This window comes from Bos taurus, chromosome 25 (assembly GCF_002263795.3).
Source record: "Bos taurus isolate L1 Dominette 01449 registration number 42190680 breed Hereford chromosome 25, ARS-UCD2.0, whole genome shotgun sequence".
NCBI lineage: Eukaryota > Metazoa > Chordata > Mammalia > Artiodactyla > Bovidae > Bos > Bos taurus.
This window is the reverse complement of record NC_037352.1, coordinates 24,097,098-24,107,313: the sequence shown is the minus strand read 5'-3', so window position 1 is coordinate 24,107,313 and position 10,216 is coordinate 24,097,098. Positions and strand designations below refer to the sequence as shown.

Here is a 10,216-nt window from a genome sequence, read left to right as displayed (position 1 = left end):
AAAATCCTGATAAAAATGATTCTCAGCTTCAGCCGACCTTCTGAATCAACTGGAGTGAAAACAATAGGTATATCTGTCCTATCCCTAGAAATGCTATTTTGAAGCATCTGGGGTGATAAGCTGTACACCTTCCCTCTGTCCATGGGATTCTCCAGGCAAGAATACTGGAGAGGATTACCATGCCCTCCTCCAGGGGACCTTCCCGACCCAGGGATAGAGCCTGTTTCTCATGTCTCCTGCATTGGCAAGAGGGTTCTTCACCACCAGCACCACCTGGAAAGCCTTCCAGTACACATCCAGGGATGGTTTAAAATGACAATATCAATGCTTTTGTGTTGGGTATACCTTCCCCACGTCCGTCTTTTCATCTTATTACAAGAGAGGCAATTGGCTGGGGATTTGAACATTAGGACATCTAAGTCCCAAGCCATATGCCACCTCCTCATTACTACAGGGTTTGTTTGAGGTCCAGAGCTGTCCTTCTTCCCTTAAGGACTTTGCTTTTATAAGCAGTCTAAAGACTTTGAAAATGAAGGAATGGGTTGGAAAATGATGATGGAATAGAATCACCATCCCTCTCCTTTCCTGTCCCCGAAGAATTCAGATCTAAAAGAGAATTTCATCTCCTTCTGCTTTGGAGCCATTTCACAGCAAAGAAAATGCTCCAGGTTCTCTTTCAGTGAAACTTGGAACAAAGCATACCTGCCTCAGTTTCTCCAAGATCAGAAGAAGAGCTGAGACGCTCTTCTGTCTGGGGAAGGAGAGGGGCAAGACATGCTTGGAGGCAGAGGGATAGCCTGGATGACCTGTCAGCTTACTGGGTGCAGATTCAGACAGAAATACTGCATGTCATTCTGAAACTGACATCCTTTAAAAATTTTTTAAATTTAATTTAATTTTTTAATTTATTTATTTTAATTGGAGGCTAATTACAATATTGTAGTGGTTTTGCCATACATTGACATGAATCAGCCATGGGTGTACATGTATTCCCCATCCTGAACCCCCTGCCCCCTGCCGCCCACCTCCCTCCCCATCCCATCCCTCTAGGTCATCCCAGTGCACCAGCCCTGAGTACCTTGTCTCATGAATCGAATCCGGACTGGCGATCTGTTTCACATATGATAATATACATGTGAAACTGACATCCTTTTATTAATCTCATAAACTTCTTCATTCAGGAGGTGCAATTGCAGCTTTCAGAACTGGATATAGTAGATCGGGGGGAGGGATGGTGTCACCAGTGTCTAGACACAGAAGTAGCTGTGTTGCAAGGACAACTGTACTCCAGGGTCTAGAGCTACAGGGCTCAGGATATGGACTGGAGGATGTGTGTACCATTTGAGATATTGAAATTGGATTCTTCCTGGCTGGGGACCCATCACCCTTTGGAGTCAGATCAAATGTTTAGAGCATGATGCAAACTCATCCTGGGTTTCCACACAGGCGTCACCCCCACCGCCCCTTCCCACCTTTTGACAGACAGCTGTTCAATCAATAAACAATTACTGTGCACCTTGTTGTATTCTAGGCCCTGGGCTGGAGATTTATTTATTGCTGCTAAGTTTAAACTGTACATGGGACCCTGGGCTAGGTCTTCATTCATTCTCTGTTGCTTCCTGAACTTCTACTTAACCATTATTACTGCCTAAAGTAACGCTAAATTTTTACCAGGTGCTATTCTACATGCTTGATGTATATTTAGGTATTTGATCCTCCCCCAAACCCTATAAGATAGACATTAGCTTTATTCCAATTTTACACATAAGGAAACTGACTCCTAATGGGGTCACAGAGATAATAAGGAGAAACTCAGTGATTTAACTCAGGCTGGGTAATGCAAAAGTTGATACTCATTTTTTTAAATAAGATTTTGATGTGGACCATTTTCAAAGTCTGTATCGAATTTGTTAAAACATTGCTTTTTTTATTTTTAAAATATTTAAATTAATTTATTTATTTTAATTGGAGGATAATTTCTTTACAATATTGTGGTGGTTTTTTGCCATACATCAACATGAACCACCCATGAGTGCGCATTGTTTTATGTTTTGATTTTTTGGCCTCGAGGTATGTGGGATCTTGGCTCCCTGACCAGGGATCGAACTTACATCCCCTGCATTGGAAGGTGAAGTCTCAATCACCAGACCACCAGGGAAGTCCCAGAGTTGATACTCTCAACTATTCAATACGTGCTAGGCCCGTATCCTGATACAGGAGTAAGGACATTGAACTTGGTCAGGGTCTGGTTCACACTGCCCAGTTCAAAGCTTGCGTCCACTACTTACTCCTTATAATTCATTTAAATACTCTGTGCTCATTTCCTTCATCTGTAAAATGAGGCAAGTAATAGCTCTCATATTCAGAGTTATTAGGATTGCATGGCAGTGTGTAGCACTTTGTCACATATAAGGCCCATAGTTATAAATCAGAAAATATTAGCAATGACAATAACTACTAATAATTATAACATATAATACAGTAATACTATAATCAAGTAATATAACCACACAGAGTAATGCATATCTGTCTTTGAAATTCATCATCTAGTCAAAAGAAAAAGTTTCCACTCCGAAATCTTTTGCATTCTAGCTAATTTATGTGTAAGAGTTGGGGGACAGACAAAGACGCACAGAGAAATGGTTCTCAATAAGTTCGTTGAGGGCAATGAACTTGTTGTTGTCCAGGCACTAAGTTGTGTCTTTATGACCATATGGACTGCAGCACCCCACGCTTCCCTGTCCTTCCCTATCTCCCGGATTTTGCTCAAACTCATGCCCATTGAGTCGATGATGCCATCCAACCATCTCATCCTCTGTCATCCCCTTCTCCTCCTGCCCTCAATCTTCCCCAGCATCAGGGTCTTTTCTAAGGAGTCAGTTCTTCACATCAGGTGGTCAAAGTATTGGAGCTTCAGCTTCAGCATCAGTCCTTCCAATGAATATTCAGGGTTTATTTCCTTTAGGATTGACTAGTTTGACCTCCTTGCTGTCCAAGGGATTCTCAAGATCTTCTCCAGCACCACGGTTCGAAAGCATCAATTCTTCAGTGCTCAGCCTTCTTTGTGTTTACTGTATGTGCATCCTCAGTACCTAAGCGTATCTTTCACAAAGTAGGTGGAACCTAAACATAACACATTTAATCAATCACCTCACCAAAAATCAATGTATGAAAATACCAACCTGAATCTGATCTATGTCTAAGTATCATGAATCCATTATATTCTTACTGGATTTCCAAAAAAAGAGAGAAACTTGATAAGGCATCTTGAGGGCCAGACCTTAAAAGGGCTCTAAGACTGCACAGGTGGGAAGTACGGTGTTGAGAGTTTTTAGCAAAAGTGAATGACAAGATAATAAAAAGTTCAGGATGCACCTGGCAGAACAGGACTGGTTTAGTCTGGCTGAGACAGAGTATGTTATTATTTATATTAATATGAGTGATAGAATGAGCCTACAAAAGAGGCTTTGAGTTTGATTGTGAAAGAGTTTGGACTTTATCAAGTCATCATTAAAACTTTTCCACTAGTTGTGACATACGTGAATAAACCTGGGAACTGGCTGGATCAGAAAGGGTGTGACTAGAGTCTGGGGTATTCCATAGAGATACTTACAATAATCCAAGTGAGAAGCAAAGAATCCAGGAAAGGGACAGGGTCAATAGGAAGGAAATTAGCTAGTCTGTTGCTGGGGTTCTGCTAATAAGAAAGAATGGAAGATGAGACATTGAATCAGCAATAAGCAGAGTTGACCTCTACTCCACCATCTCTGGGAGCTATACTATGGAAAAAACCATGGTATCAGATAATTCTGGAATTGAACCCAGATCATTTCTTACTGAGTATATGAGCGTGGGTGGGCCCACTGTTCTCTGTGAGGCTCTGTGTTCTCGTCTTTAAGAAACGAATAGCGATGAGTATATATGCATTGTATTTGTAGATGTGTGTATGCAGGAGTATATGTGCGTGTATAGAGGTAGCGTGCATGTGTGTATATCACCATGCCTAGCCTGAGTGAAGATCCTATTATGTACAGCAGCTTTTAGTCTTCTTTGTCACTTAATACCATACAATTGAAGAACAAAGACTGTGGCATGTCTTACCTTTGGAGACCAGGTGCTGATTCTGAAGATAACAATGAACTTAGGAGGAGGTAACTTGAAACAAATCTTCTTAATGTCCCTGAGCCTTAGTTTATTTATTTGTAATGCATGACAATGATATGTGCCTCATAGTATGGCTGAAAATGTGAAACGAGATTCCAGCACATATAACACCAAGTGTCTGGCACATCATAGGTACACACGGTAAACAAAAGATTAAATGCTTTCTCATCTTTTGACCCTTTGAACACAAAAGCACTGGCAAATGGTTGAGGGAACATGTCCCAACTTTTTGAGAAACATCTAGGGGGGTACTAAGTTTGGGGTACACATCGGTGCCCAAGCTGGGGCCTGTAGTCTACAAACCTACTAAAGTTATGATTTTCAGCCACAACATCTGATATATTTGACCAAAAAAAAAAAAAAAATGCTAAGTGAACATCACCTGATTTCCCTCTGGAATTTAGATTTTCTCTGAGTTTTTCACAAAGCTGGAGCATGACAGGTAGCAGCCTATTTTGGAAATAAAAGCCCCAATTGCATTTTTATTGCAGATATCTGCTTCAAAGGAGCATTCTCCCCACCCCCACCTGCTGCCTCTTTTCCACAGAATCAATCTCAGGTTATTTTGGTAACTCTATGTCTTTCTCTCAAAATCTTTCTGCCCCAAATATAGATGCAAATATTTTTTTTTTCTTTGTCAAAAACACCTCCTACGCCCAAATTGTGACTTAGCAGTTTCCTGCCTCTCCAGAGCTTTTGGCAAGCCTCTCCTTTTCTTTCAAAAGGGGTCTTCTCTTGACCTAGTTTACCACATAGGCTAGACTGGACAAAAGGGCCGCTGTCCCGGTGCTGCAAAAAGATCATTCTCACTCCTCCCATCCCCACTCCTAGGAGGATGTGTGCAGAAGGAGAATATGTGCAGTGCCTGTCAGGCCCTGATTTCCCCAGAACATTCAGCCTGATTTTCTGAGGGGCACTCATCTGCCCTGTAGGTTCAGGCCTGAGTTAGACCCGACCTTAAAAGCTTTAGCTTAAAGTTGGATTGAAATGGTACAGCCCATGGGAACCAGAAAGCCACAGACTTTGACACAAGGCTCTCTTCAACCCCCACCTGGGCACCAACTGACGAACGGGTAACTTTAACTGCATGTTCTCTATGCTTCTTTCCCTTGACTGTTGCTTTCCTTTCTCTCTTTACTCATGTATTCAACAACCACTTCTCTTTGCCAGGCCACTGTTAGTGTGAGGAAGGTAAATATAGCTGGCACAATTCTGTGGAGTCACCATGTAGCACTACAGTATGGGAGACAGCTGCATGCATCGATAATTATTTCATAACCACACAACGGGATCTCTGTGTGAAATTTTAAGTAGAATTATGCTCAAGAAAATGTTGAATATAGGCTGAGGCAGCTAGTAGCTTTGCTTAAGGTGGTGAGCAGGAAGATATACACAGAACCTAAACACTGGATTTTGGCTTTGAAGGATGACTAGGAGATCAACATCTAAGCCAGGCTGGCATAAAATCTTCTGGGGGAAAGCAACATGATATAAAAGAAATAGACATTATTTCATGATAGATTATCTGGGCAGTCTTGACTGCTCCTTGGTGGCTAGACTGAGCAAAAGAAACCGCCAATTGATGACGACAACAAGGAGGTTCTTATGTGAGAGTAAGCATTGGAAATGGTTTCACCTCCTTGATTACATTTATTTCTAGGTATTTTATTCTTGATACTATCATAACTGGGGTAGTTTTCTTAATTTCCTTTTTTGATTGTTGTTTATGGTTGATGTATTATTGTTGTTATTGTAGTTCAGTCATTCAGTCGTGTCTAACTCTTTGCCACCCCATGGACTACAGCACACCAGGCCTCCCTGTCCTTCACTATCTCCCTGAGTTTGCTCAAGCTCATGTCCATTGAGTCTCGTCTGCTACCCTCTTCTCGTCCTGCCTTCAATCTTTCCCAGCATCAGGGTCTTTTCCAATGAGTCAGCTCTTGGCATCAGGTGGCCAAAGTATTGGAGCTTCAGCTTCAGCATCAGTCCTTCCAATGAATATTTAGGGTTGATTTCCTTTAGGATGGGCTGGTCTGGTCTCCTTGCAGTCCAAGGGGCTCTCAAAAGTCTTATCCATCATCACAGTTTGAAAGCATAAATTCTTTGGTGCTCAGCCTTCTTTAGTAACTCTCACATTCACACATGACTACTGGAAAAACCATAGCTTTGACTATACAGACCTTTATAGGCAAGGTGGGACAATTAATTATATTTTTGTGTTAATATTATACCCTGCAACTTTGGTGAATCCATTTCCTAACTCTTGTGAGTTTTGTGTGTGTATGCATTCTTTTGATTTTTCTGCATATAGAATTGTGTCATCTGTGAATAGAATAGTTCTACTTCTTTCTTTCAAATCTATATGATTCTTATTTCTTTTTCTTGCCTGATTTCCAAAACTTCTAGAACAATTTGGAATAACAATGGTAAAAACAGGCATCACTGTCTTTTCCCTTATGTTAGATGAGTCAACCTTTCTTCATTCTGTATGGTTTAATTCATTTTCTAATACCATTGAATAATATTCCATTGTCTGATTTATTTTTAAGTTAAAATATTTGCTGTTTCTAGAATACATTCATTATAAGGAGTGAAGTAGGGCTCTAGGTGATATGGTTTCCAAATTTCTCAATAAAATTTATTAATTCACATTTTCCCCCACTAAAATGCATTCCTGTATCATCATCTCTGTAAATTCATCTTTATATTTGTTTCAGTTTTTACACTCTCTATTTCTCTCCATTTATCTGTGTGCTATAAACACACTATTTTAATTATGGTAGTTTTTTAATATTTTATTATATATGATAACATATATATGGTAACATTAATCCTCATCAAAGTTCTTACTGTTCTTGAGCATTTTTACTTTTATATAAACTTTAATATCAATTTCTTTGGCTTAAAAATGAGCTTGTTGGTCCATTTTAATGAAATTATATTGAATATATAGAGATAATTAATAGTTTATATTCATTTATAACCCAAGAAAATAATATTCCTTTCCATTTGTTTATGTAACACTTTATGTCCTCTAATATCTTTTAAAGATTTTTTCACGTGTGTCATAAGCATGATTTTTTTAAAATGTATTTGTAGGCAAATTGAATCATTTCTTAAGAAAACCTTTCATCGTTATTTGATTTTGAGGTTTAAAATATCCCCACAAGCACCAGTAAATCTGGTGTTATTATCTTTGTATTATGCACAGAGTATCAGAGCCAATATTCACACTGAAGTCTGTCTGACACCAACATCTGTGTTCTTAATCACAAAGCTACAACACGTGGTTGAGAGGGAAGGACTGAGTTGCACTCAGCAAGTAAGTCTTTCCCAAAGAAGGTTGGAACATACACCCACTGTCTATGCATAGAGCTGGACCTTTGAAGCTTAACTAATAACAATTAAAATACAGGCAGCCCTTCCCACTCCTTTTGTTTAAAAACTGTCTTCAAAACCAGTCAAGGCCCTTCCCTTTCCACCCCCACCCCCAACATGACTCATGTATCTATTTCAGCACTGAAGGTTTAGGAGAAGCAAACACATCCTACTTACCCTGATGAATGAAGTGTTGATGGAGGAGATGATCTTTGAGTGCAGGTTCCAAGATGCCAGAAGGTAGACAGCTATAGCCCGGGACATATTGCATTCCAAGCTTTTTAGGAAAAGTTAGATTTTGCTCCACAATGATCTATTTGTGATGATCAGAAGCATGAGTCAGTATGAAGGAGGTGGAAAGCTATGAAGTAAAAATGGTAAAATTTCTCAAATAGTTGATGTAACTGGAAATATGTGGGGGGAAAAAACACTTTAAAAAATTCATACCGATTTATTTATGGGGTCTGGGTTCTGAAATTTTTGCAACAGCCACACAGCAAAGAATTTTGCCTGTATATTGAATCTGATATGTAAAGATACTACTCTTTAATGCAGTGGTACTTTAAAGAACATAGGATTTAAAAAAAATTTAGAAGACATTTCTCCATGTGGTAGGACATTTCAGGCTATGGTTTGATACTGCCTGAGGATTTAGATTTAGTCTCTAGGCATTTGGGAGTCTTCCGTCTATGAAGCACCTACAGATAAGTAAATAATGTTAATATTTTGATACAGTTCCTCTTCTAACTATTATCATTGTGTTTGTGTGTTTGTATATTTCTGTACTGGGCTCATTCTGCATGCATGCATGCTCAGTCGTGTCCAACTCATTGTGACCCTATGAACTGTAGCTCTCTAGTCTCCTCTTTCCATGGGATTCCCCAGACAAGAATATTGGAGTGGGTTGCCATTTCCTTCTCCAGGGCATCTTCCCAACCCAGGAATCAAGCCCAGGTCTCCTTCACCTCCTGCACTGATAGACAGATTCTTTACCACTGAGCCAGCTTGGAAGCCTGGCTCATTTTTCAGCCCACTTTAATTTTTTATATCACAATATGCCTCATATAATCAAACATTTGTTTGAAATATTATAAGTATGTAGCATTTATATTATGAATATACATGATTACTTTTCTTATTTTTCTTATGTGGGGCAATGCCTTATTATTAAGCATGAGGCTGTGAAAATATCTATTTATGTTTTGTTCAACTCTATGAACAAAATCTAGCCAATATTATCTTATTACTTCTACCTTGAAATATAGGCTGGGGACAAATGCATGAATCAGGGATCCATGTGAGTTCACTAATGCCAGTGGCTTTCCTCTGTTACTCTGAGAGGGACCAATGGACAAATACTCCTGGACTGCCAGGAGTCCCTGTGAGATATTGTCATCACATAATGGGTAGCTAAATGAAAACACAAAGTTTAAATGACTTGCACAAAATTGAAGAGCAATTTAAAAGGCAGAACCATGGCTCAAGCCCAAGTGATGTGACTTCAGAGTTTACGTTCTAACAGCTACATCAAATTTCCCGATGAGACCATAGAATCATATATGAATGACTGATGAAGAAGCCAAAAAGAGGGGCAGAATGAAGGTGAATGACGGGAGGAATGGGAGAGGCTCCAAGAATGTACAGGTACTGTGCCGGTTACTTCCGTATATCTTCCTGAAGTCTCCAACTCAGCAGTGGCCACAGGACTGGAAGAGGTCAGTTTTCATTCCAATCCCAAAGAAAGGCAATGCCCAAAAATGCTCAAACTACCGCACAATTGCACTCATCTCACACACTAGTAAAGTCATGCTCAAAATTCTCCAAGCCAGGCTTCAGCAATACATGAACCATGAACTTGCAGATGTTCAAGCTGGTTTTAGAAAAGGCAGAGGAACCAGAGATCAAATTGCCAACATCCACTGGATCATGGAAAAAGCAAGAGAGTTCCAGAAAAACATCTATTTCTGCTTTATTGACTATGCAAAAGCCTTTGACTGTGTGGATCACAATAAACTGTGGAAAATTCTGAAAGAGATGGGAATATCAGACCACCTGACCTGCCTCTTGAGAAACCTATATGCAGGTCAGGAAGCAACAGTTAGAACTGGACATGGAACAACAGACTGGTTCCAAATAGGAAAAGGAGTTCGTCAAGGCTGTATATTGTCACCCTGTTTATTTAACTTCTATGCAGAGTACATCATGAGAAACACTGGACTGGAAGAAACACAAGCTGGAATCAAGATTGCCGGGAGAAATATCAATAACCTCAGATATGCAGATGACACTACCCTTATGGAAGAAAGTGAAGAGGAACTAAAGAGCCTCTTGATGAAAGTGAAAGAGGAGAGTGAAAAAGTTGACTTAAAGAAAGCTCAACATTCAGAAAACTAAGATCATGGCATCTGGTCCCATCACTTCATGGGAAACAGATGGGGAAACAGTGGAAACAGTGTCAGACTTTATTTTTTGGGGCTCCAAAATCACTGCAGATGGTGATTGCAGCCATGAAATTAAAAGACGCTTACTCCTTGGAAGGAAAGTTATGACCAACCTAGACAGCATATTCAAAAGCAGAGACATTAATTTGCCAACAAAGATCTGTCTACTCAAGGCTATGGTTTTTCCAGTGGTCAGGTATAGATGCAAGAGTTGGACTGTGAAGAAAGCTGAA

The 10,216-nt window shown here is 39.8% G+C and overlaps 1 long non-coding RNA gene across 2 annotated transcripts in view; it reads left to right on the top strand.

Moving 5' to 3' along the window:
• Positions 1-10,216, top strand: part of LOC132343856 (uncharacterized) — a 50,471-nt gene that overhangs the window by 1,223 nt on the left and 39,032 nt on the right. The window lies entirely within an intron of this gene.